Source organism: Dendropsophus ebraccatus, chromosome 15 (assembly GCF_027789765.1).
Source record: "Dendropsophus ebraccatus isolate aDenEbr1 chromosome 15, aDenEbr1.pat, whole genome shotgun sequence".
In the NCBI taxonomy this organism is placed as follows: domain Eukaryota; kingdom Metazoa; phylum Chordata; class Amphibia; order Anura; family Hylidae; genus Dendropsophus; species Dendropsophus ebraccatus.
The window spans coordinates 39,458,041-39,483,958 of NC_091468.1; positions in this window are offsets into that span (position 1 = coordinate 39,458,041).

Consider the following 25,918-nt stretch of genomic DNA (forward strand, 5'->3'; position numbering starts at 1 on the left):
GAGATATGAACCCAGCACGCTAGTGCTACAAGGCTACAGTGCTAACTAGAGATGAGCGATCAGTACTTGAGCGAATAGCTATTCAATCAAATACTGCACTGTTCGAAAGATTGGAGTTCGATCGAATATGCAATTGAATATTCGAATCTAAATTAACTTTGCTAATTCAGCTAAGCAATTGTTTAGTTGTTTTAATAAAGTTTACGAAGTCCATTCACCGCCTCTTCTGAGCCGCTCAGCCAATCAGTGACTGATTGAGACGGGAGAGAGACACAGCCTGTAATTGGCTGAGCGGGCTGTCACTCTTATCTGGAGGGTGACAGCCAGCTCTGCCAATCACAGGCTGTGCATCTGTCCAACTGCACCTGGCACAGTGGGGCAGGTGCTGAAGACAATAGAGGGTGAGTTTAAAGCTCTCTCCTCATCCCCTGCACTGCATTCATTCCAGCAAGGAAGGGGGTCACTTAACCCCTTTTTTGCTTGTATGGGTGCAGGGTGATATCAGTCTGGCCCCCAAGGGGTTATGTCGGGACCCTTACTTAACCCCCTGGGGGCCAGATTGTCCAGTATGGCACCAAATGGGTTAAGGGGATTACAATGCATCCTCCCTTAACCCTTTGGTTACCACACTGTAAGCAGTGATCTGTAAAGATCTGTAAAGATGTAAAGATATCGGTATCCTGTGGATTACGGCAGATTTGGTGCACTACGTCTATGACCAGCGTTTTGGGGGAATTTTTTTTTTAATAAAATGGTCAACAAGGGGTGTGGGGGTGTTTTTATTTGAATAAAAACATTTTTTTCACTTGTGTCTTGTGTTTATTTCTTTACTGTATAGACTTAGTATTGGAAGCTGTCTAATAGACGGAATCCATTACTAAGTTGGGGCTTAGTGTTAGCTGATATAAAATGGCTAACACTAATGCCCCCATTATTACCCCATACCCAATGCCACCAGGGGTACTGAGAAGTGTCAGTGGTCCCAGAGCATCAAAATTGGAGCTCCTGGACTGGACAGCAGCAGGCTGGTAATATTAGGCTGGGAAGGGCCAAAATAAATGGCCCTTCCTACCCTGGTACTACTAGGATGCTGTTTGGTTTTTATCCTGTCTGGTTATGAAAATAGGGGGAACCCTCTGTTTTTTAAAATAAATATTTTTTTTTTAACCACATAGGGTCCCCCCTATTTTCATAACCAGCAGGGTTTAAAATCAAACAGCAGCCTAGTAGTACCATGTTGGGAAGGGACATTTATTTCGGGCCTCCCCAGCCTAATATTACCAGCATGTTGGAGCCCAGTCCAGGAGCACCAATTTTGATGCTCCAGGACCACTGGCACCCGGCTCTTCCCAGTACCCTGATGGCATTGGGTACTGGGGTAAGAATGGGGGGGTTAATGTTAGCCATTTTATACCGGCTAACAGTAAGCCCCCACTTAGTAATGGATTCCATCTATTAGACAGCTTCAACTACTAAGTCTATATAGTAAAGAAATAAATACAAGACACAAGTGAATTTTTTTTATTCAAATAAAAACACCCCCACACCCGTTGACCATTTTATAAAAATAAAATCCCAAAAAATGCTGGTCATCAACGTAGTCCATCGAATCCGCAAAACATAAAGGGAGAAACACACAAAAACAAAACACAAACAGGAGCACAACACCCATCATTGTGACCGGTGCTTTGCACCTTACAGTATGCATCATACAGATCGCTGCTTACAATGTGGCACCCAAGGGGTTAAGGTAGGATGTGTTGCATACCCCTTAATCCTTTAGGTGCCATACTGAGCAATCTGGCCCCCAGGGGGTTAAGTAATGGTCCCCACTTAACCCCTAGGGGCCAGACTGATATCACACTGCACCCATACCAGCAAGGAACCTACCTTGCTGGGATGGATGCAGTGCAGAGGAGGGGGGGGGGGGGAGAGCTTTCTACTCTCATGTCTTCTTCATTAGCCGAAGCCTGGCACACTGAGTTCATTGTTCCAGCTCCGGCTCCTCATATATCCGCCCAGCTAATCAACTAGGTGGACATATAAAACAGAAAATGTTTATTCTAATGTTGCTATTGTGAACAAAAAATAGTATAATTAGAAGGAACATTTGTTTAATTAAGTTTAAAGTATTACATTGAGCTCAATTAGCGGTATCAGCAGTATCCCGGCATCAATACAGCTTTATGTAATACTTAATATTTAATTACCAAAGCAAATTTTTATTCTAATAAAGCTATTTTTCGTTTACAATAGCATAATTAAAACAAATAAATGCTTTTTCAATTAAATATACTGAAAATAAATAAATAACTATTTACATTTTACTTTTTTATTAACAGTATATGTAATTGAAAAAGCATTTATTCGTTTCAGTTATGCTATTGTAAACTAAAAATAGCTTTATTAGAACAAAATTTAGCTTTGTTAATTAAATATTAACTATTACAGGGATCGGTATTATTGCCGGGGATTGCTAATACCGCTCCCTGTGAAAGTGGTGTAATACTGCTTCCCTGCTTTCCCCAGTTGCATTCCAGTGTTTGCATCCTTTTCTAAAGATGTCTTTATGGACCTGGTGACCGCCAATTCGTCGAATTTTGATTTCCAAGTGTCGAGCATTTTTCTCCCATAGACTTTAATGGGGTTCAATATTCGATCGAATAGTCAAACATCCCAGTCTATTCAAATCGAATTTTGAACTTTCGAATATTTCACTATTCACTCGTCTCTAGTAAGGAACCTGCCGAGTTTCGGGTTCATATGAACCTGAACTCTCTGCAATGATTCCCACTGTCTGCAGCCTCCGTGGAGAGGGTGGATACAGCGAGAGGACCGCCTGGAAAACCAGGACACAGCCACAGCCATAGGCTGTATCCCAGTTTTCCAGGCGGTCCTCCCGCTTTATCCACCCTCTCCACTGAGGTTTAAGACAGCAGGAATCATTGCCGAGAGTCCGGGTTCATTGTCCCGGGTCTGGGACAATGTGCATGCCCACAGAGAGGGTCTGAGTGCCCTTTCTGGCAAACGTACCATAGATTTGCCACCACCTGCTTAGAGCAAAGTTCTTCAACCTGTAAACCTATAACTCCCAGCATCTTCTTATAGCATATGGATAGAGGTTAACTAAATGGACCAGGTTTTTTTGCCTGGACTCTGTTGTCGTCAAAGCATACTGTATGTTTTACTGGAGAAGCCTACTGGAGCACAAGTAAAAACTGATGCCTGCTAAGGAGGAAATTATTTACTTGGTTTGTTTTTCAAGAGGGAACCACATTGATATGTGTATGCATTTTTTTTTTAATTTAATTGTATTTTTATAGAAAATTTTTCAAAGATACATGCATAACAATGGTACAATGGTACAATTATAAACAGTAAGACAAGCTTCCAGCTCAAAATATGTAACCTGACAAAAACTGTTTCATAGGCCAGGCAAAACGAGCATAGCATAGAATGGAAAGCCAACAAAGCACCAACAGTATAATTTTTCATAAGTATGTAACTAAAAAAGAACTAACAGGGTAGACAGGTTAAAAAACCGAAGGAACAAAAACAGAACAAAAAAACAAACAAACAACAAATTAGGGGGTCTCTTACTACCTAAGGTAGTTTTCTACGGGAAGTCCTTAGATGGGGGTCAATATATGTATTCAAATTAAAGGCAATGGGCAGGTTGGCTTAGCATGATGTGAGAACTTTGACATTGCTTTGTAACAGTGTTAGGCTATGTTCACACAATGTCAAAAATAGAGAAAAGGTGGCCGCATTTGCAATTTAAAATAACGTCGGTTATTGCCACGATTTAACTGACTGCAATGGCATTGAAGTCAATGGAAAGACGGACGTCCAATGCACACAGTATATTGAATAATGGATGTTATTACCCCAAACATCAAAATAATGTTCATGTTCGTTATTTTCGGAAGTCTTTTGCAAACAGCGGATGTTTTTTATTAGCTGTTCACACATAGTTTTTCTTTTGTCACCGCTTTCTTCGTTTTTATTATTAATTTCAATGGACTTTTTAATTAAGACGCACCAAAAGGCCAATTAGTAACCCCAAACTAGAATAATGTACCAACAGCCATCATTGCACAGGAAGGCGAGACAGCTAAATAACGTCCGTTATTTTATACTCAAAATAACCTACGTCATTTTAAACGGAGCAGAAAAGACCGGCAAAAAACACGGTAAGAGTTGCTATGCACAAAGGTTGACCTCTATTTATTATAATAATGTATATCATGAAACTTTGCAAGAAGTCAATGTAACCTTATCAATAGTTAAATTATTAGCTTGTTTGCTTAACAAATACTCCTTAGAAAATGTTAACAATAACTGACATTTTAAATTTAAGCTTCCCTGGAAAGATAAATTGCTACACGCCTGCCCTTTACACTGTATTAATATTCATGAGGCAGGGCCACTTCATCAATTAACGTGATGAGTTAAGATAAATAGACAACAAATTATCCATCTGTTTAACAAGGCCAAAAGTGACTGCTGCCTTGAATTATAATTCAGACTGCATTGAAACAAGTTACAATTGCCTGACTGTAATGGTCATGAGGATTCTCAGTGTAAGATCAACAGGCTAAGACCTATTGCACCAAACCATCTCTTCACAGTTAAATAAAATATCCAGATTAAAGGGAATCTGTCACCACTTCTGACCTGTCTGTTTCAGTAAGAACTTTTCTCATAGTTCTGTGCCGTTCCTCTGTTGTTCTTGCTCGAAATGTTTGACCAATGTCAATAGCCAACTGGGTGTTACCAGTTAGGGGCATGTCTCTACGCAGTCTGGCATGGTTATCTCTGATTGGCTAGTGTCACAGTGTAGGGATACATCCCAGTTGGTGGCCTGTTGGTTACAACAGGAGTAGTGGATCCACTGTAAGCCGCACCAAGGAGCGGAGTCTAAGGGGCTGCTGGTCTTCACCAGTGCCCACCGCAAGGTGAGTTGGACTACCTGGTCGCTACCTCTGGCTTGATCTGCTAATGGCAGCAGGAAAGGAGCACGTAGGCAGGGAGGCTCGCAGGAATACAGCAGGACTAATGGACCCACAAGAAGCAGGAACCACAGGCAGCAGACACGGGGCTAGAATCACAGGAAAGCTGGGACCACAAGCGAAGGGAAGCATGCAGAGGCTCCAACAGAGGGACCAGGGAGGTGCAGGCATTTATAGCGGAGTGTTTGAGTGCAGCACAAATTAGGGATGTACTGTCTGTTTAAATCTTTGGAAGCTGATGTGTGTGTGCCCTAGGAGGCGGGACTCATGCCGGCCAAGACACTGTATGGGAGCATGGAGTGGTGAGGCACCCCAGAGGGCTGAAGAGGAAGCTGCAACAGGCCCGGGCATCCGCTGGAAAGGAGCTGGGTAAGCGAGTGCGGCGACGGCCCGGGGCACAGGGCCCGCAGCAGGAGCCTTAACACAAAATACCAACATGTGACTGAAGCATAAAAGTGTTGATGACCCTTACTGCCAATTTTGAAGTTTTTCTACCCACGAAGAATTGAGAGGTGTGTAATTTTTCTATAATTCCTTAAAATCACAGTCTGATTCTTAAATAATTATTGAGCATTTTATTTCATGAAATAAGTATTTGATGCAGTAGAAAAACAGAACTTAATATTTGGTGCAGTAATCTTTGTGATTGCAGAGGTCAGACCAAGTTTTTGACCAAGTTTGCACACACTACAGCAGGGATATTGTCCCACTCCTCCATACAGATCTTCAGATTTTTCCCTTCAAAGATTTTCTTTTAGATTCAGATCTAAAGCCTGATCTGACAGGACAAGTTATTGAGAAGGAGACGTTGAGCAGATTGATATATTGTTTGTGAGAACAAATTTGATACAGTATGTCATTTATTTTGTTCATTTATGTTCCTACTCTTTCTTTACTTCAGCCCCTCCTATTTTAACATATCAGATCAGAAAGATTGTTCAATGTGACAAGTGATATGTTTGACATGATTTTTGTATTACTGTGCTGGCGCTGGTCTTATTCCAGTCACTGGCCCTGCCTGAAGCACTGGAGGTGGCCTGCCCACCCCCAGTGTGAAGTTCTGCCTTCTCCTCTGTAATGCGGCTCCATTAGAATAAATGGAGCTGCGTCACAGAGGGGAGGGATTTCGTCACACTGGGGGCAGGGGGGCTTGGCTTAAGTGCTTCAGGCTGGGCTGGTGACCAGGAATAGACCAGCGCCGTGCGCATGAACCGGGCTGCGGTTCAAAAAAGGACTGCAGCACTGGCATCCCCGCGCCAGCACCAGTCTTTTGATGTAAAGATCTTAAAGTGATCTACCTGCAGGTACATTCGCTTTACAGGGGTATTTCAGTAAGAAAAAATGTATGTTCTATCCACAGGAAAGGGAACAAATGTCTGATTGGAGGGTGTTTGACCTCTGGGACCCCTGCAATCACCAGAATAGGGACCAGACTCTCCTGACTGAATACATGCATACAATTCAGTTTCTCTAGAGCCACCAGTGATATCCAAGCACAGTGTGGTTCCATAGAGAATGAATGGTGGGTATGGGATACATTTTTAGTTTCTGTAATGATAGAACAGAACCTCTTAACCCCTTCACAACCCAGTATGTAACTGTATTTCCTGGAGGGGGGCAGCGCAGAGACCCCTCTCTGAACCGCAGCAATAACGGCTGATACTAATGAGCCATTTAGATGCAGCTGTCAAAGCTGAAAGCTACATCTAAATGGCTATTTTCCCCATACATGGTGGTCTAGTGGATGGATCACCCCCTCGCTATGCGATCGTGGAGGAGCGAACCTTTCAACTTATCCTGCTGGGCCTCAGCATTGGAATGACGCTGATCCCGGCTCAGTATTCTATTGAATATACAAAAGAGGAGCCCATGGAGCCTCATTGAAGAGTCTCAAAACACAGGACTAGCCAGATATCCCTCCGGGAAGGACCCAGCCAAGGGGCAGCTCCTGTTAGGAAACCACCAAAACTACCATATTAAGTGGCCTTATAAGTCAATGTAATGACAAGGGATAAACCAAGGCTAGGTAACCATCCACATACAGCTGTTTTGGGGTGTTGCCCCTCATCAGTGTGGAGCAGGATTCTGGCTAGGTGGGAGCAATGCCTAGTAGAGCCATAAGAGAAACAGATTGCTGAACTCAGGGAGACCAGCCAAAGACAACACTGCTGGCTGCTCTTAAAAGTGCTCAATGCAGTGAAGTCCAAGGTGCATTGCCCCCTGGGAAACATGAATATGCAAAAGAGGAGCCCGTGGAGCCTCATTGAAGAGTCTCAAAACACAGGACTAGCCAGATATCCCTCCGGGAAGGATCCAGCCAAGTGGCAGATCCTGTTAGGAAACCACCAAAACCACCAGAATCCTGCTCCACACTGATGAGGGGCAGCACTCCAAAACAGCTGTATGTGGATGGTTACCTAGCCTTGGTTTATCCCTTGTCATTACATTGACTTATAGGGCCACTTAATATGGTGGTTTTGGTGGTTTCCTAACAGGAGCTGCCCCTTGGCTGGGTCCTTCCCAGAGGGATATCTGGCTAGTCCTGTGTTTTGAGACTCTTCAATGAGGCTCCACGGACTCCTCTTTTGCATATTCATGTTTTCCAGGGGGCAATGCACCTAGGACTTCACTGCATTGAGTGCTTTCACTAGCAGCCGGCAGTGTTGTCTTTGGCTGGTCTCCCTGAGTTCAGCAATCTGTTTCTCTTATGGTATTCTATTGATCTGGTCTGCAGCAGACAAGACCAATAGAGCACTGATCGAATGGATCTGTGCTCTATTATATACACAGCATTGTGTAGACTTCTAATTACTGTGTAATTTACATTTATAAAAAATCCACTCTCCTAATAAAAATTTAAATCATCCCCCTTTTTTCCATTTTAGAAATAAAAATAAATAAATAAACAAACATGTTTGGTTTCGCCGTGTGCCTAATCACCCGAACTATTAAATTACGTACATGGCGTAAGCGCAAAAGCGTAAGTGCAAAATTGCTGATTTTTTGGCACATCAAATGCTGAAAAATTGTAATAAAACATGATCAAAAAGTCACACATACATAAACAAGGTACCAATAGAAAGTACAAATCATGGTGCAAAAGATTAACACCTCATACAGCCCCAAAGACCAAAGGATAAAAGCATCATAAGCATGGTCAAAGAGCAATTTTGAGGAGCATTTAGATTTTTTAAAAGGTTTAAATTTTTTAAAAGCCATCAAATAAAATAAAAGGTATACAAGTACATTTCATTGTAATCCCCCACCCCATTTTAAAAAAAAATAGTGTTTTATTTTGAATTTCACTGCACAAATTTTTTTTTTCCAGCATATTTTATGTAAAAATTAAGTCTACCATTGCAAAGTACAATTAGTGCCACAAATAATAAGGCTTTGTGGGGGTCTGTAGGTGAAAAAAAGGAAGTGCTACAGCCTTTTAAATGCAAGGAGGAAATAACGAAAGCGCAAAATTTTAAAGTTCGCCCGGTCTTAATGAGCATGTAAAGAGTCTGCAGCACAGCTTCTGGGTAACACGATCTCTGCCAGGAGCCTTATAAAGGTCCTTTACCCCCTCCAAATATACCTGAGTAACTGGCTGATGCCCGACAGGTTCAGTACACTGCGCTAGAGGATGCAGTGTGTTATACTGGTGATCTGTAAAAGTCCTATTGTGAGGCAAGAAAGAACTTACAAAAAAAGTATGTAAAATAAAATTGTATATACTAAACAATAAATTTTACCTTTATACTCTCCCTTTCTCTACATAAAACATAAAAATTACACATATCAGCTATCATCACATCCATAATGACCAAAACAATAAAACAAAACAGTCATAAAGTCATACATCTTCCAAAATATTATCAATAAAAAATATAACAAAATAAATTATATATATATATATATATATATATACAAAAAGTTACCGCTTAGGAAAAAAAATAAAATAAATAAGGCCCAGAATATATGCAAGAATGGGACTTTTGATTCTAAACATGATTGTACTGTATCCGAGTATGATTGTACTATATGGGAATATTTGCTGCTGTAGCTTTATTCCTTCTCTTTAATAAATCACATATTTAGATTGTCATGTCAATTGTTACAAATGAGTAATATTTATCATCCTCTGTGCTACGGTATTAAAGTTTAACTAGTGACTCATATCATGATCTCCATCAGCGGGGGAGTGTAACTGAGTAGGATTGACATACTTAGATGTGAAATAAATTCTGCTCAAGTTGTCCTTATTTTATCCCACTTATGAGATCAACATAAACATGTTATCTTGGCGAAAAATTATTTCCCAACCCGTTAAAGGTGAAACTGGCAAAATCTGTTACTGTGGTTACCGGTGACCTGGTGTTTAATAAGAAAATTTCCATGCTGTACTTTTTCATATATTTTACCAGTCTGATTTATTCATTCTGTTCTGCGCATAGTGAATGTTAAACAAGTTTCTTGATCAAAGTTTTCCATTCAGTTAAAATTTCATTTCTCTGTTGGTGATCAGTAATTCATAGAAAGTGTTGAAATTACATTTTAATAGATATAGGTTCAGCGGTAAAATTGTTGCTGGGTTTCGGTGCTTAATGTTGCTTATTAGACAGCTGTGAGAAGTGACATCTTTCCTGTAAACAACCAATAACAGCGGCTATGGAAATAAGCGCCAATGCGGTAAAATGTGCTATTATATAAGCTCTCTTCAGGATTAGAGACGATTTACTGATGATCATTTTTCATCTTCGTGTTTCCGTTTAAAGTTGCAATTTCTCTACCTTCCTGCAGGATTAATGCTTCGTTCGCATGGAGTAAAACTGGTGGAAATCCGTGGCGGAATCCCGCCCGCCTCCGTGTCGTAAACACACCTCCTCTCTCTGCACCTCTCCGTGTTGAAGAATTTACATGTCCATTTTTAAGCGCGGAGAGAGGAGGCGGGGAAGCCTCCCATAGACTCCCAGTTTGACACGGAGGCTGGCGGGATTCCGCCGTGGAATTCCGCCAGTTTTACTCCATGTGAATGGAGCCTAAAAGTTCAAGAAGGAAAGTGAATAAAGCAAAAAGCTATTTGGGTAGTCCTAGCCAGGCTCTCCCTGCTCTGATTGACAGATCATAGAGTTGTAATATGGGAGCCCATGCCTGGTTCATACTGCCTATAGTTTGAGCAACGTGAAACTGATTATAGGGTCAATTTAATCTACCACATTTTAGATATGTAGAGTAATAACTAGTCCATTCCCCAAATAGATCACATGTAGAATTTATGCAAAACTTCACAGGACGTTTTGGCTTGTAAATGGGAATGGTGTCATTATGTTATCTTCTTGATCTCTTATTGAGCCAAGAGTGTAATGTATATGTATGCCTATGTAACAGTGTTCACAGTTTTTTCTATAGGTTGTGATGGCATGAAAGTAAATGCGTTAGATTTATATCTGCAGTATTAACTGTTACCATTAGATGGCACTGTAGTGCTTTTGACCAAGGGGTGGTACTGTAAAATTACTAGCAGGAAATGAGCCAATGTGTGGCTGATGTCATATGGCAGGCAAAGGAAAAACTGCAAAGGGAAAGTGTCACTGGCGTTATAACTTTCAAAATCTAAATCAACAGTAGATGTGATATAAAGCAAGTTTGCAATTTACATTCATTTTTTTTTTTTTTTGTTATAATGGAGAACATAGCACTTCCTGTGTTTAGTATCTCTTTTTTTAAGTATAAACACAGGATGTCCAGTGTTTCCCAGGTCATCTGAGCGCTCACAGAGAAAACATTTTCATTTGATTGATGGACTTGTGAGCCGTGACTCTTTGTACTGGCAGGAACTTCATGTGTTTATTGTCTTTTTTCATCTAGCACAGAACTTAAAAGCTTCCTTCAGGAGTCTGGGCCTGGATACAGGTAAGTATAGCTTTGTTTTAGAGCACAAAAAAATATATATTGAATATTAATTGCAAACTTGCTTTATATCACATCTACTGTTGATTTAGATTTTGTAAATTAAGCAATTTTCAACTGACTGCCCTGCAACCACTGAGAATGATCAGGACAAACAAGCGTTCTGCAGTACTTCATATTGTAATCATAAAGCCGGCCAGGGGGAGGGGGAAATGTAATATCAAGTCCTAACTTACCTCTCCCTGTGCCCGCGTCGGTATTTTTCCCCGAGTTGTGATGATGTCACGACTAAAGAAAAAATGCCTGTCCCAGCTGATGGACAGCCTGCTTAGCCAGTCAGTGACTGGAGCTGTGTCCCACCCCAGTAACTGGCTGGCTAAGCGGCCAGTCTATCAGCCCGGGTCGTGACGTGTGCAGCGCTGGAGATCCAGGAGCCCGGCAGGGGTCCCGAGGCTAATCCAGTCGCTCACCGCAGGCACGGGGAGAGGTGCGTTATTACTCTTTGTTACTTTCACCAATGCTCCTGCCTTAAAAAAAAACAAAAAAAACAGGGAGGCCAGATTTCTCCTTTAATTGTGAACTATAACCAACAAGTTAATATACCATTATGTGAGTCTTTCTGTGCCTTGTTGTGAGAAAATAAAGACTGTTGTTGTTAAGTATGGTATATGATGGTATGTGGTCATTATTTAAGGGAACACCTGGAAATCTCTTTAAGGCTGTAAGAAGACAGTGTTCTTTTTCTGCAGACTGCTGTATAGATAGATTCCAAATAAATGATTCCTACATACAGATTATTAGTGTCTAATGTTCTCACAATAGAGAAAGCTATAGTCCATTACAGATTGTTAAATCTGCAACTTACCACCCTCCTATGCTGGTTCCTAAAATATCACACATTTTGTACCTATACAGCCATCTGTACTTTGTATGTGTAACAGTGAAATGATAGAATCAGGGATCTCATAAAATCCCGGGAAATGATAAAATGACCGCAGCATTCCATCATTTCCCTAGGAAATTGATCAAATCACTGACCCCTTTCAGGGAAATTATGGAATGAATTCTATCATTTCCCCCTGCAACATAGAATTTGCTTACCATATCGCCTCTGTGCTCCTCCCAGCCTGTCTGCTCTGCTCCCCGTCCGCCTCCGCCACCTCTCTGCTCCCCGTTCCGCTCATTTCACCTGCTACACGCCTCCTGCTCCTCTAGCCTGTACGCTCTGCTCCCCATCCGCCCCTGCCGCCATATGCCTGCCAGGAGATGTGCCGCTCTGCTCCCCGTTCAGCTCTGGATCATCTGCCCCGCCCCCGAGACATGCGTCCTGCCCCCCCGACATGCGTCTCTGCTCCCCATCCGCCCCAACGCCATATGCCTGCCAGGAGGTGTGCCGCTCTGCTCCCCGTCCACCTCCGGTCCTGTCCGCCCCGCCGCCATATGTCTGCTGGAAGGTGTGCCGCTCTGCTCCCCCGTCCGACCTGCTGCCATATGCCTGCCGGGGAGGAGTGCCGCTCTGCTCCCCCATCCGCCTCCGCTGCCACGCCTGCCGGGAGTTCCCATCGGCTCCCGCCGCTGTTTGGCTGCCAGGAGGTGTGCTCCCCCCTCTGCTGCCAAACATTTACCTGGGTAACTCCTCAATCGTTCATTCCATCAAATACCTAGGGAAATTATGTAATGGTGTGTTCATTTCATCATTTCCAGGGATTTGATCAAAGCCCTAGTAATTTTATCAAATCCCTGGATTCTATCATTTTACTGCAACATATATACTGTATAAAAACCGCAGTATATTCCTATGTCTGCTGTGGTGTCCCAAATGCTGACAGACCTCCATGATGTTGGGACCATGTTGGGAGAGATGGCAAGATAAAAGACAACATATACATGACATTTACTGATAGAAATGTACTCTATTAATTATAGCAAGGATAGCAGTAGAAGAGAAAAAGAAAAGAGTTTTTTTTTCTATTACAGTATGTCTGCTTCACTCCATAGTCTCTGCAATGTGAGCAGCTGTGTGCAGTTATGACTGTATATGGACAGAGTGAAAATCGTGCTGACTAAAAGTAATGGACACAATGTGTTGCTGTGTTACTAAATGTCAGAGCCATCATCCCATCTAGTAGTACAAATAACAGAAATAATGTTCAATGCTTTCAGAATGAAGCACAAACTCAGCAATGAGAGGCAAAGCACAATCATACTAGAGAAACTGGGAGAAGATAACCAGGACTGGATCCAGCTTTTCTTGGGGAGGAGCGGCACGGAGTGGCAGTCAATTAAATGTAAGCTGCCTGATGAGCTGATTGCAGAGATAACAAAGCACTTTATTTCATAAGGACATGTTCACACTAAGTATAACATCAGCCGTTCTGTGACCCGGCCAGTTCACAGAACGGCCGGTGTTACTGAAGATCATCCCAGCTGGTACTCCAGTACCGGCCGAATGATCTTCGCCTCGGATTTAGAGTAGTGTTAGAGTGGAAAGAATACACCACTCCCTGCAGGACACACAGCAGCTTATAAGTACTGAAAGATTTGAGATTTTTAAGTAGAAGAAATTTACAAATCTATATACCTTTCTGACACCAGTTGAATTAAAATGAAAAAAACAAACAAACTCTGGAGTACCAATTTAAGGGTTAAATAAGGATAGTTTCCTGTGTTGCAATGCCTTTTTATGGGAGGTAGTTATCCTCTCCTTTTGTTGACCCTGATCATATGTGCCTGTTTAACCAACATTTGTATTTGTTATTGTTTTGTATCTTTATTTATAGGTATATTTGTATTATTGTGTTATGTCTTGGGTTGGCAACCCCATTTTTCTGTCATTTAGGATGTACTTCTTATTTGGATCTATTAAAAGTTTAATAATGCATAAAAAACATTGGTCTATAGTATTTAAAAAGTGAGTGTCCCTAAAATCTATTACAAACAAATTCACTGATCCATTAGTCAATAGATCATAATAAAATTATACATGCCATACTAGGGTCCAAGTCTTAGGCCTCATTCACACTATCGGTGCCACGATGACCAGAGGAGGATCACGACATGCATCCCCCAAAGTGCTGCACTTTACATTGTCTGAACTGTCAGTCTTGTGCAGCTGCTATTCAATGAATAGCTGCCACACAAAATTGACATGTCAGTTTTCTATGCGGCTGCATGGAACCCCTGCCTGAGTGTATACAGAGTGTATACACTCTGGCCGGGATTCCATAGGACACAATGTTATTTTAATTTTCAATAAATAGCGGCCAGTGTTGCAACGGCCAGTATTTATTGAAAATTTACGTTGAGAATTTAGCCTAAACCTGTACGGGCACGCTTAGCAGAAAAATTTGCTTTTACTTTTCTATATAGTTAATATATATTCATTCTTGGGAGTGAGGGGCCCAGTAAAACATTTGCTTAACTACTTAAGCAGGGACAGGTGTCTAGGGGTCTGATCCCACCCTAACCCCATTATGAACCCCATTATGAGGGGTCTGTTTCCCAGATAACCCCATTATGAACTATTTAATGCATAAAGTAGTGATGAGCAAATATTGTTCGATGAAATAGATATTCGATCGAATAGTAAGGTATTCGATAGTATCGAATATTATCGAATAGTACGACGAATATTCGATAAATATTCGATAAGCGTTTAATTCGCCTCTCCCTTTTCCTGAGGTGTCATTGTGGACTTGGTGAACCTAGTGGTCAAATAGATGTTTTTCAATAATCAAATACTTGTTTTCATAGACTTTAATGGGATCGAATATTCGATTGAATAGTCGAATATCAGGGAGATAGTCGTACGAATATCAAACATTAAAATATTCAAATATTTCACTATTCGCTCATCACTAGCATAAAGTTTTCTTTATGGTAATGCCTATATCTGATATCAAGGCTTGCTGCTATAGCTTATTCATTGCCATATAAATTTTGTTTATGTGTCTTTTTTGCTACTATAATTGTATAGAATTTTTTTGACTTATCACATTGCCATTTCACCCAATAAATTATTACAACAAAAAGTCCACAGTTCATTCCGAAGTGCATTAAAGTAGTCCCAAAAGCAAACACACGAAGGGCAGATTGGTTCTTTACTAATGGAAATGTGCTGTGCCTGTCTGCTTGTCATCAATCGCATCACAGGTTTAATCTCAGTGATGCGGCAAAGTTTTCTGGCACCTGGCCATGCAAATCATTTTCACTAATCCAGTCCTCCAGAAATTAATAAAAAAAAAAGATGGAAGACTTACATAGTTGTAATTAAGCTCCTGCGAGCAGTTATCATGTTATCCAGCTAACACATCGCCGCAAAGTAAAGGATAGCAGTGGAATGGAAATATTCCAGTCTAGAGGATATTCTCAGATTTTGTGTAAACTTTGAAGTGATGAAAAAAAATTCCAAAAATGTATATATATATATTACACACAATAACCCTCATTGCAAAATGGGTAGATTTGCAAAATTTACAAACTTTCATCTGTCTGCAAAAAAAAAAGATCAAACAAGAACAATATAAATAGAGCAACACAACTAATGTAACAAGTGTTTTACACAAATTCAGCACTAAATATTTTTTACTGGTAATGTACACATACAATAGTTCTTTAACCCCTTTGAATCAGTAATACATATATAAACGTTCCTGCATAGGGATCGCTGCGCTTAAGAAAGTCAGTGACAGGTTAAGCACCTGTCACTGACTGATCAGGTCCGGATCACTTGTATCAACGAGGGTAAGACACTTACCTCCGTCCTGTCGGGTCGTCCGTGTGTACATAGAGTCTGCTGTCGGGCAGGCTCTATGCACAGATCACCGATAACACTGATCTATGCTATGCAATGGCATAGCATAGATCAGTATATGCAATTTAATGATTGCATGTTTTACAGTAAAATAAAAGTGTTTATAAAAAGTGTAATAAATTTTTTATTAAAATGCCCATTATAAAAATCAAAATACGTAAAATAAATAAACAAATTATGTGGTAAACGTCGTAAACAGGAAAAAAAAAAAACACCCGGATTGCAGATTTTTTTTAATTATATCAGGAAAAATTAATAAAAAGTGATTAAAAATGTTTTTACACCAATATTAAAATCTACAATATTAATATTAAAAGGTGCAAAAAATGACACCCCAACCAGCCCTGTAGGTGGAAAAATAAAAGCGCTATGGCTCTTAGAAGGCGAGGAGGACCTTTGCATTAATTTGACCCGGACATCAATAACCACCGTCATGAAGGGGTTAAAGACTACCTGTCATCATAAATATCTTCATCAGGCACATTAAAAGTTATTGATCACAGCTGATCTCACTGCTGAGACCTGCTGCAATACTAAGACAAAGCGAGGCGGTAGTGCACAATCACCAAGGTGGGGCTTCTCTGCTGCAGAGTCTCTGATCCCCGACCGTCCTGCACTTGTTTCACATGGATTGGGCCGCCCCCAGTGTAATGTCACAAGGAGGGGATTACAGTGCCAGACCTAGGCGGGGATAGGAGACTCAGCAGCAGAGAAGCCCTATCTCTCTGACACATTTATTCCAGTACCAAGGTTTAAAACTAGGACCTCCCAAACAAAGTTAAATCTACAATCTGTTGATTTGTTGCGGCTTGGCTGTGAAAGTCATCCATGTATTCGGGTGATATAATTTTATGGGTATGTTCCAACCTCAAGATTTCACCATAAAATGATAGTGATCTATTGATTGGCCACAAATAATAATCTTAATTAGAGATGAGCGAACCGGGTTCGGGTTCGAGTCCATCGTTCGGCATTTGATTAGCGGTGGCTGCTGAAGTTAGATAAAGCCCTAAGGCTATGTAGAAAACATGGATATAGTCATTGGCTGTATCCATGTTTTCCAGACAACCTTAGAGCTTTATCCAAGTTCAGCAGCCACCAATAATCAAATACCGAACGTTCAGGTTCAGATGGACTCGAACCCGAACCCAGTTCGCTCATCTCTAATCATAATATTCCAATACTGCAATATACTTAAAACATAGTAAAAAGTACAAAGTGGAAAGGAAAGAGCCATGATGCATTATGGGTAGCCATAAATTTAACGGAAAGATTTTCATATTTTAACCTGGAATCTGAAGAGATACATTAAGGAACAAGGTAGAAGAACAGAATCATCAACATCCCAATCATCTTTCTGCCAGCCATACAATTATCTAGCCATACATCTTCCACAGCTCACTTGCTGGATTAGTTCCCTGAGGTGACTCTGTGGATTTATCTGACTTTCATTCCTCATTAATGTTGTGATTCTGTGTATTTTCTTGATGTTCTGGCTGCATGCTCAGCTTCTAGGTGTTTGTAAAGTCCAATGAGCACTTTGGCTGTTCTCTGCTTAGCATCAGTCATGGGGATGTCAGTTTTTATGGCATCCTGTAGCTCATTAGGTTGTATGTAGACGTGAAGAAGATAGGATTTTTCCAGAAAATATGAAAGTCAAAAAGAACAAACTATTGTTGAAACTTTAAAGCAAACTCTATAATGACGGCTTACAATATTGATTCTTTAATAAGCTTGTCGGCCATATATATACAGCGGTGCCTTGGATTATGAGCATAATCCGTTTCGGGACGGCGCTTGTAATCCAAATCTACCCTTAAACCAAAGCAAATTTTCCCATAATGAATCATTGAAGTGCAGACAAATGGTTCCCCACCCGAAAAATAATGATTTTTTTTTTTATTATGAATAACAGGAAAACAAACATTTAGAAAGCTGGATATAAGTTATTGTATGGTACAACCAAGCAGTCAACCAAGAAGTATGATGTATAGTAAGTGCATAAGAATAAAAAAAAAAACAGCAGCAGTTAGTAGATACAGAATGGAGGTGCATTTCCCCTATAATGCAGTAGTAGTAGTAGAAGTAGTAGTAGTAGTAGTAGTAGTAGTAGTAGTAGTAGTTGTAGTAGTAGTATAAAAGGCTAGAATAGAGAAGCAGGGCAGCTGTCAGAGGTCTGTGTGGTCACATGATCAAAATGGAGAACTGGGGGGTGTTCAGCATGGTCCAGGAAGTGAGAATTACAGAGCTTTGCAGGAGGACAGTGACAGAAACTTTTCTATACAGCAGTGTGAGTGTGAATGGCTGAGTGTAAGAGCAGGCACATTATAGTAACTGTGTGTATAGCTTATTGTAAGTGCTTATTGTAAGTGCAGGCTCATTATAGCAGCAGTGTGCATAGCTGAGTGTGAGTGAAGGCACATTATAGCAGCAGTGTGTATAGTATAGTTGAGTGAGAGTGTAGGCACATTATAACAGCAATGTATATAGCTGAGTGTAAGTGCATGCACATTATAGCAGCAGTGTGTATAGCTAAGTGTGAGTGCAGGCACATTATAGCAGCAGTGTGTATAGCTGAGTGTAAGTACAGGCACATTATAGCAGTGGTTTGTATAGCTGAGTGTGAGTGCAGGCACATTATAACAGCAGTGTGTATAGCTGAGTGTAAGTACAGGCACATTATAGCAGGAATGGAGAGGATGGTAAACACAAAGGCTGACAGAGACTGCAGGGAGCATGAAGGAATGAGCGGGGCAGATGTGGGCAAATTTATGCAGCACTCTTTGACCGGGAGAGAGGGGTTAAAGCAATAAAGAAACTACCTCCACAGTCCTGCCCCTGATGCAAGCCCCAGCCTGAAGTGGATCTGCTATGATTTGGAAGGTGGTGGAGACTTCCTGCGTCAGAGAGCAGTGCTGTAAACAACACTATGCAGACCATGCACCCCCCCCACACACACACACACACACACACGTACACATACACACACCCAGTGCAGGGAGCTCTTAAACCAAAGCAATACTCTTTAACCAAGTTACAATTTTGAAAAACTGTGGGCTCTTCTTGCAAAGCGCTCTCAATCCAAGTTACTCTTAAACCAAAGTACCACTATATATATATATATATATATATATATATATATACAGTCTAACAAACTACAGTTCTGGAATTCTGACAACTTCTGGATCTAAATTAGGTCCAAACACATTTCAACATGGTGTCTTTTTTCACAGATTAGCTTGGGTTCACACTGTTTTTATAATCCATTTTTTTTCCCTTCACACAACTGCATACGTTTTTACTATCTATTTTTTCATTCGTTTTTTTTTTGTCAAAACGGAAGAAGACAACAAATTGCAAAAATGCGTTTTTGCAGTATTTAACCCTGTGCAAAACTAATTTGGTGGCTTCTTTATGTAGGAAAAACATGTTTCATATGTAGGAATAGAAATAAGAGCAGTTGTGTGTTTCCCAGCAGCTCAGTAAAAAAAAAAAAAACGTCTTGCTTTTTTCAGAAAAAAAACCCTCTGAGACAAGAATGAAATTGCTTTGTGGATATTTTTTTTTTGTCTTTACAGTAAAGAGTTGAACTCTTGCACTTCTATCTCTTTGTAACCTCAGTAACTTGCTGGTTCATCCACTCAGTGTTCTGTCCAATTCAGACTTTTCATGTCTGTCTTAGATTTCAAACAGAAACTCACAAGGTGCTAACCTAATGTACTGTACAAATGTGGCTTCAGACGAAAAGAGGAAATGCTTTGACTGTGTTGTTGGTAATCTAACGCCCAAACTGACAACAAAGCAATTTACCTACATTTCAAAACTGTGCAATGATTTTTAAAAAAAATGACTCACATAGGCATGGTATCTTTCAACCCTCATCATTTTCATTTAATATGATTTGTTTATCTGGTGTTTTATTATGTTGGTCTTTACTTTTCCAGTCTCTCAGTGTCTGGAACTCACCTGACCTGGCTCCTGCGGCGTCTTCCTCGGGCTCTGCTCCGGCGGCCGGCTCGAGAGCGCGCCGGAGCTCCGCCGGAGCCGAGTGACGTCACGGAGACCCGACGGCGTCCCTAGTAACCGGGGACGCCGCGGTCTCACGTGATAGTCAACCGGCCGGCCGGCACAGCTGATGCGGCTTTCATGCAGGCTGAGTGGCAGATCACTCTGCCACTTGGTCTGCAGCGCCGCAGCTGTATTGTTGCTGGATCAGGAGACCGGACCAATCAGTGTCTGGTCCGGGCTCCTGGTCCAGTATAAAGTAAAGTGAAAGCCAGCTAGTAATCGCTGGCTATTAGTTATTCTGATCCCAGCTCCCCCTGTCCTTTTCCTGCGTATCCCGTCCTAATTCCTTCTGCCTGACTACTCGTGTTCTGACCTCCGCCTGACTCCCGACTATCCCTTGTTTACCGACTTTGTACTGCGTTGCCTGTTTGGTTTGACCCGGTTTGTTCTACGATTCTTTATTGTGTTTTTTGTCTGTCCGTGCTGTTCTGTGTTTCACTTACGCAGCGTAGGGAACACCTTCGTGGTTGTCCGCGACCGTTTAGGGTCGGCCGAGGCAATTAGGCAGGGTCAATGGTGGGTTCAGATTCAGGGCCCACTGTCTCTGTCCTGTCTGTTCTTGCCAGTCCTGACACTAAGATAAAATGGCAAAGCAAACCGACTTAACAAATTTAACCTCCAGAATCTCATTATGCAAGTATACCACTTCAGAATTTACATAATTGATGGGTCCAATAAACCATAGCAACAGGACAAACTTGTCAAATCAGGCACAGTATTGTCACATGACCTCAAAGGGATTGGAAATGCCAGCTTAAGGGGAAAGTACCATCCCCAACTGACTTTTTGATTAAATGTAATTTTTATTTTAAATTAAGCCTGAAATTCTGTAGTTTTGAATCTGGCCACTAAGCCTAATAACAAGCTGACACCTCTTTTAATGTAGAGGTGATTTTTTTTTTTTCACAGAAGTCACTGAGGTCCTTCTAGTCTATTGTTCTCTATGTAGCAGCTATATATTCTTTCCAGTCTGACACAGTGCTCTCTGCTGCCACCCCTATCCATGACAGGAACTGTCCAGAGCAGTACCAAAACCACCATGGAAAATATCTACTGCTCTGGACACAGACAGAGGTGGCAGCAGAGAGCACCGTGTCAGACAAGAAAGAATACTCCACTTCCTGCAGGACATACAGCAGCTGATAAATACTGGAAAGCTTGAGATTTTTAAAATAGAAGTATTTACAAATCTTTATTACTTTCTGACACTAGTTGATTTTAAATTAAAAAAAAAATCTTCTCGATTAATATTTTATGTCCCTGGAATACCCCCTTTAACCCCTTTACGATGACGGGCTTACATGTCTGCCCCCGCTGCCTTGGGCTTAAAGGAAACCTGTCACCCCCCCCCCCCCCCCCGTGCCAGGGTGACAGGCTCCCGACCCCCGTTAGATCCCCCTATACTTACCTCATCGCGCTCACAGGAGAGTCCGATGCTCATAGAGAATGACGGAGCATCAGAATCACCATTCATTCTCTATGAGCATCTGACTCGGTAAAATCTCAGTCACCCGACCGGTTCAGGAAGCGGGATCCAGCGCGATGAGGTAAGTATAGCGGGCTCTAACGGGGGGTCGGGAGCCTGTCACCCCGGCACGGGGGGTGACAGGTCCTCTTTAACACAGCAGGGAATACATGTACGCCCTGCTGGGGGGGGGGGGCGCCATATGGAGCACACTTGCTTCTTAGTGGATGAGGACTGGCTGCTATCAGCAGCCAAGCCCTCACCCTCAATGGTGGGCTGCCTTGATTGCACGGAAGCCCGCCATTAACCCCCTAATTGTGGCGTTTAGGTCTAAGTGACGGGCGCAGCTCCTGTCATTTACCAATTGGGACCCCCACAGCATGGACTGAAGGCTGCTATTAGAACTGGTTCCTGAAAAAAACAAGCCCTCACATGGCTCTGTAGATGGAAAAATAAAAGAGTTAGACCATTTTAGGCTATGTCCTTAAGGTGTTAAATAAACTTCAAGAAAAAGCCTGTCAAGCTGTTTCATCTCCGTAATTTTCTAAATGTCTGACTGAATTTCCACAATACACCACTCTCCTCTTCTCTGCACCACTCTTACACGCTACTCTAAGGGTGGTGTTACACTGGACAAATTTTCAGCGATTAGCGATCTCAAACAACCGATATGACAAACTATCGTAAATCCTTCACCCTATTATACAGGACGATGATCGTTACTTACAGCCATTCTTGCCCCTCGTCCTTTCTTAGACCAGTGAAGGACCCAACTACATGTTATTACGCTGAATGATGCTTGAACGATTTGTGAACGATCAACGATGAAAATAGGTCCAGATTCTATCAAACGATCAACGATTTCTCGTTGGTTGTTTTATTGTTGCCTACTATTACACGAAACGATTATCATTTAAATCTTGATAATAGTCCCATGTAATACAGCCCTAACAGTACCCATCTTCTGTTTCTTTCCATGAGTTACCAACCCCTCTGAGCCCTCCAGCAGGAAACAGTACATCTAGTACAAGAAACAATTCATCTTCTGCATAGTCCTCCTGATAACCATTTAACTTATTCTTAGAGCTCAGAAACAAGTCTCTAACATGATATCTTCCATTCACATTAGGTTTTCTCAGTCTTACAGTTTATGCCTTTAGTCAGTTTAAAACGCCATTTTTCCCCTGTATAATTTGGAAACAACTATTGTATTTTAGTAGTGATTTCATATCCATCTACAATACATTTTCGGTCTCCCTTTAGGATTTCAAAGTGTTTCTAAAGACTGTAATTTATGCCTTCCAAACTTCATTATCAACCAAGATGTGACAACTACCAATGCAGAATATATTTTAATTTCCAGCCGATTCAAACCTTTGGGAGATAGCTTTCGCGAACATCGTGTTCAGACCTTCATTCTTATCTGAGCATTAAGTCTGAGCCCCGCGCCTATGAATCATTCTTGCACATTTTACACGCCTTGTACATATTCAATACGAGCCAAAAACTCATTTTATTAGGAAAGAAGAAAGAAAAAAAGATGTACTTTTTAGATTGAAATTATAATAAATAAATATAACTCTTAAAATTTCAAATAATATTTTTTAAGAGATATGCTTTATAATTAACACAGATTTTATATCAGTGATAGAATATTCGTAGTTCAACAGCTGAATTTAAAGCCATTAAGGATCAGCCAACCTGCTGATAGCTTCTAATGGGGCAGGGGGCAGGTAGGCCGCACAAACCTTTATTATTCATATGCAGTGCAGCGTTATTGAGTAATAGGAGTCCTTTACCCCTCAATGCATCAATCCACCCACCCGCCAGCTTCTGCAGAACGCCTACAAGTGAATATTCATCCAACATTCTTTAGTGAACGGTGGGGGAAAGTAATATCATTTTAGAGGATTGGCTTAAAGGAGAAGTCCGGCGAAAATTTATATTAAAGTATTGTATTTCCCCCCAAAAGTTATGCAAATGACCAAATGCTTATAAAGTGCTTTTTCCCTGCACTTACTACTGCATCAAGGCTTCACTTTCTGGATAAAATAGTGATCTCACGACCCAACTCCCAGAGCTGTGCGGGCTGTGGCTGCTGGAGAGGATGATGGCAGGGGGATGCTCAGTGTCCCTCCAGTGCCCTGTGTCTATCAGTGTCCCCCTGCCATCATCCTCTGCAGCAGCCACAGCCGGTACAGCTCTGGGAGTTGGGTTGTGACATCACCATGTTATCCAGGAAGTGACATCCCCATGTTATCCAGCAAGTGAAGCCTTGATGCAGTAGTAAGTGCAGGGAAAAAAGCCCTTTATGTGCATTTCCCGTAATAAGTGTATATTGGTGATTTGTATAACTTTTGGGGGGAAATATGATACTATAATAAAAATTTTCACCAGACTTCTCCTATTATATTCATTAGTAGGCGTTCAGAAGGAGCCAACATTGTGTATCAAACATTCTATTTTTAAATAATTAAAGTCAAAATTACTCAATAATGCTGCAGTGTACTGATATATAGGTACGTTCAGCCTCCCTGTTTCTCACCCAGTGAGAGTCTATTAGGATGAATTACAGAGTTAAGTGAACACGGACTGTAATGTCTGGGTCCGTACTGGGACCGAATCACTATGTTCAGGTCATCAAACCCGAAAAGCGGTTTCAGTGTGTTGCCTAAAAAAGACATTGCGCAAAATTCTACACCTCCTCTACACCTGGTTTCCAGGAGTAAACTTTCATAAATCTGGATTAGAAGGTTTCAGGGGACTCGGCAGGTGTGTACACCACAGAAAAGGGACAAATCTGCCCCTTTTTCGTGACATGCGTCAGGGGTGAAAAATTATAAATACACACACACACACACACACACACTGTGTTTAAAAGTTTAAAATTGCTCTATTATCATGCTTATAATGATTTTATTTTTCTTCATGGGGCTATATAAGATGTCATTTTACTGTGCCATGATCTGTGCAAAACTGCAAAACATCGCCCTCACCCACTAATTGGTTCAGTGGATACTGCAAAAGCAGACTGGCACTTTAAGCACTGTTTGCTGGGTCTGCTGAAGATAGAAGACCTGAGCCCAGGATGGTACGTATGATTACATTTACCCTCAATCCTCACGTAACCCCCTGGGGGTCAAAATATTTAGGGACACTGCTTATTAGCTGAGCGGACACTACTGAAGCCAAAGTTGAAGACAGAAGACCTGAGCCCAGGATGTTATGTATGATTACGCCCCCTCCCCCAGTCTGGCCCCTAAGGGGTTAAGTGGGGATGCATCCTCGCTTAACCCCCTAGGAGTTAAACTGTTCAGGGAAACTGCTGATTGGCTGAGTGGACACTACTGAAGCCAACGTTTAAGACAGAGGACGTACACCAGGCTTAGGAGGGTATAATATATATATATATATTTATAATATATCCCCCAACAGAGCACAATCTGGCCCCAAGGTAATAAGTGGGGATGCTATGCATGCAGTGCAGTACTTATCAGCATGGGGCATAACTCTGCAAGCATGGACTAACTCAAAATATACATAAAACTACATTAATCATATATTACATAAAATTTGGGCTACAATTCCAAAAATGCTCTGAATTTGTAGCTATTTTTATGAAAGCAACAGAATTTTGCACAATTTACATTTTGTCTGTGTGATATTGGCCTGGTGGCAGAAATACTTATTATTTCTCTCTATTTAAAAAGGAACATTTGAGTTTATAAGTTCAGCAGGCCCGAGCCTTTAAATAACAGGAAGTGATTGATACATGAATGCTTTCTATTCCGCTCTGGAGCTACTAAATATGCTGCGGTGCCTCAGGGTTATGATCAGATTGATGGCTTGACATGAACCCTTTCAAAGTTATGATTTTTACAACAAGGCAACCCAACAAGAATGACACTAGTATCTGAAATATATTTTGTAAGATATTTCCGAACAATGGCGAGCTTTTGAAATGCCATATTGTATCTCATGAGGGACGGCGGTGCTCCAGAAAACCACTTGAAAGGCCAATCTGTCACAGAGATGCAAGTCAAGAATGTCAAATGGTCAGGCTGGACTTATACACTGTAGCTTTGCCACTGCCTTCTTCTTCAGACAGGAGGCCACCAAGCATAAGGACTGACCTTTTCAAACATAAGCCATGGTGGTAACCCGGAATTATATAACAGAAAGTTGACAAACAGACTCATCAACTCCTTGTTTTATTAAAGACAGGCGAAGCTCTACAATTTTTTGTGCTGTGTCTTAATAGGAAGTTTGATCAATCGATCATGTCTGCATAGCAACACTGCAAAGCTGTCAGTCTGCTCAAGTACTCATGTAAAATCAGTGAGTCACATTTCCTTTGAATATCTTCATAAACCGGCAGAAAGAATGTCAAATGCCAAGTTCTGGTTGGAGGATTTATTGATGAATGATAGATGCTTTAGACCTGTTGGATGAGAAAAATATCAAACAATATTACAGTCCCCAGCAAATAACGGGATACTCGTTTTGTTTTTTGATAAAAAAAAAACATTAAAAGTGTTTTTAATATACTTTATCATTTTCAGCCAGATCGTACAGTAGAAGCATTTATTGTTCACTTCCATTGGATAAATATCCGTTGTGTTCCCGTGATAACCACATTGTTTATGAGAAGAGAGAGCTCTG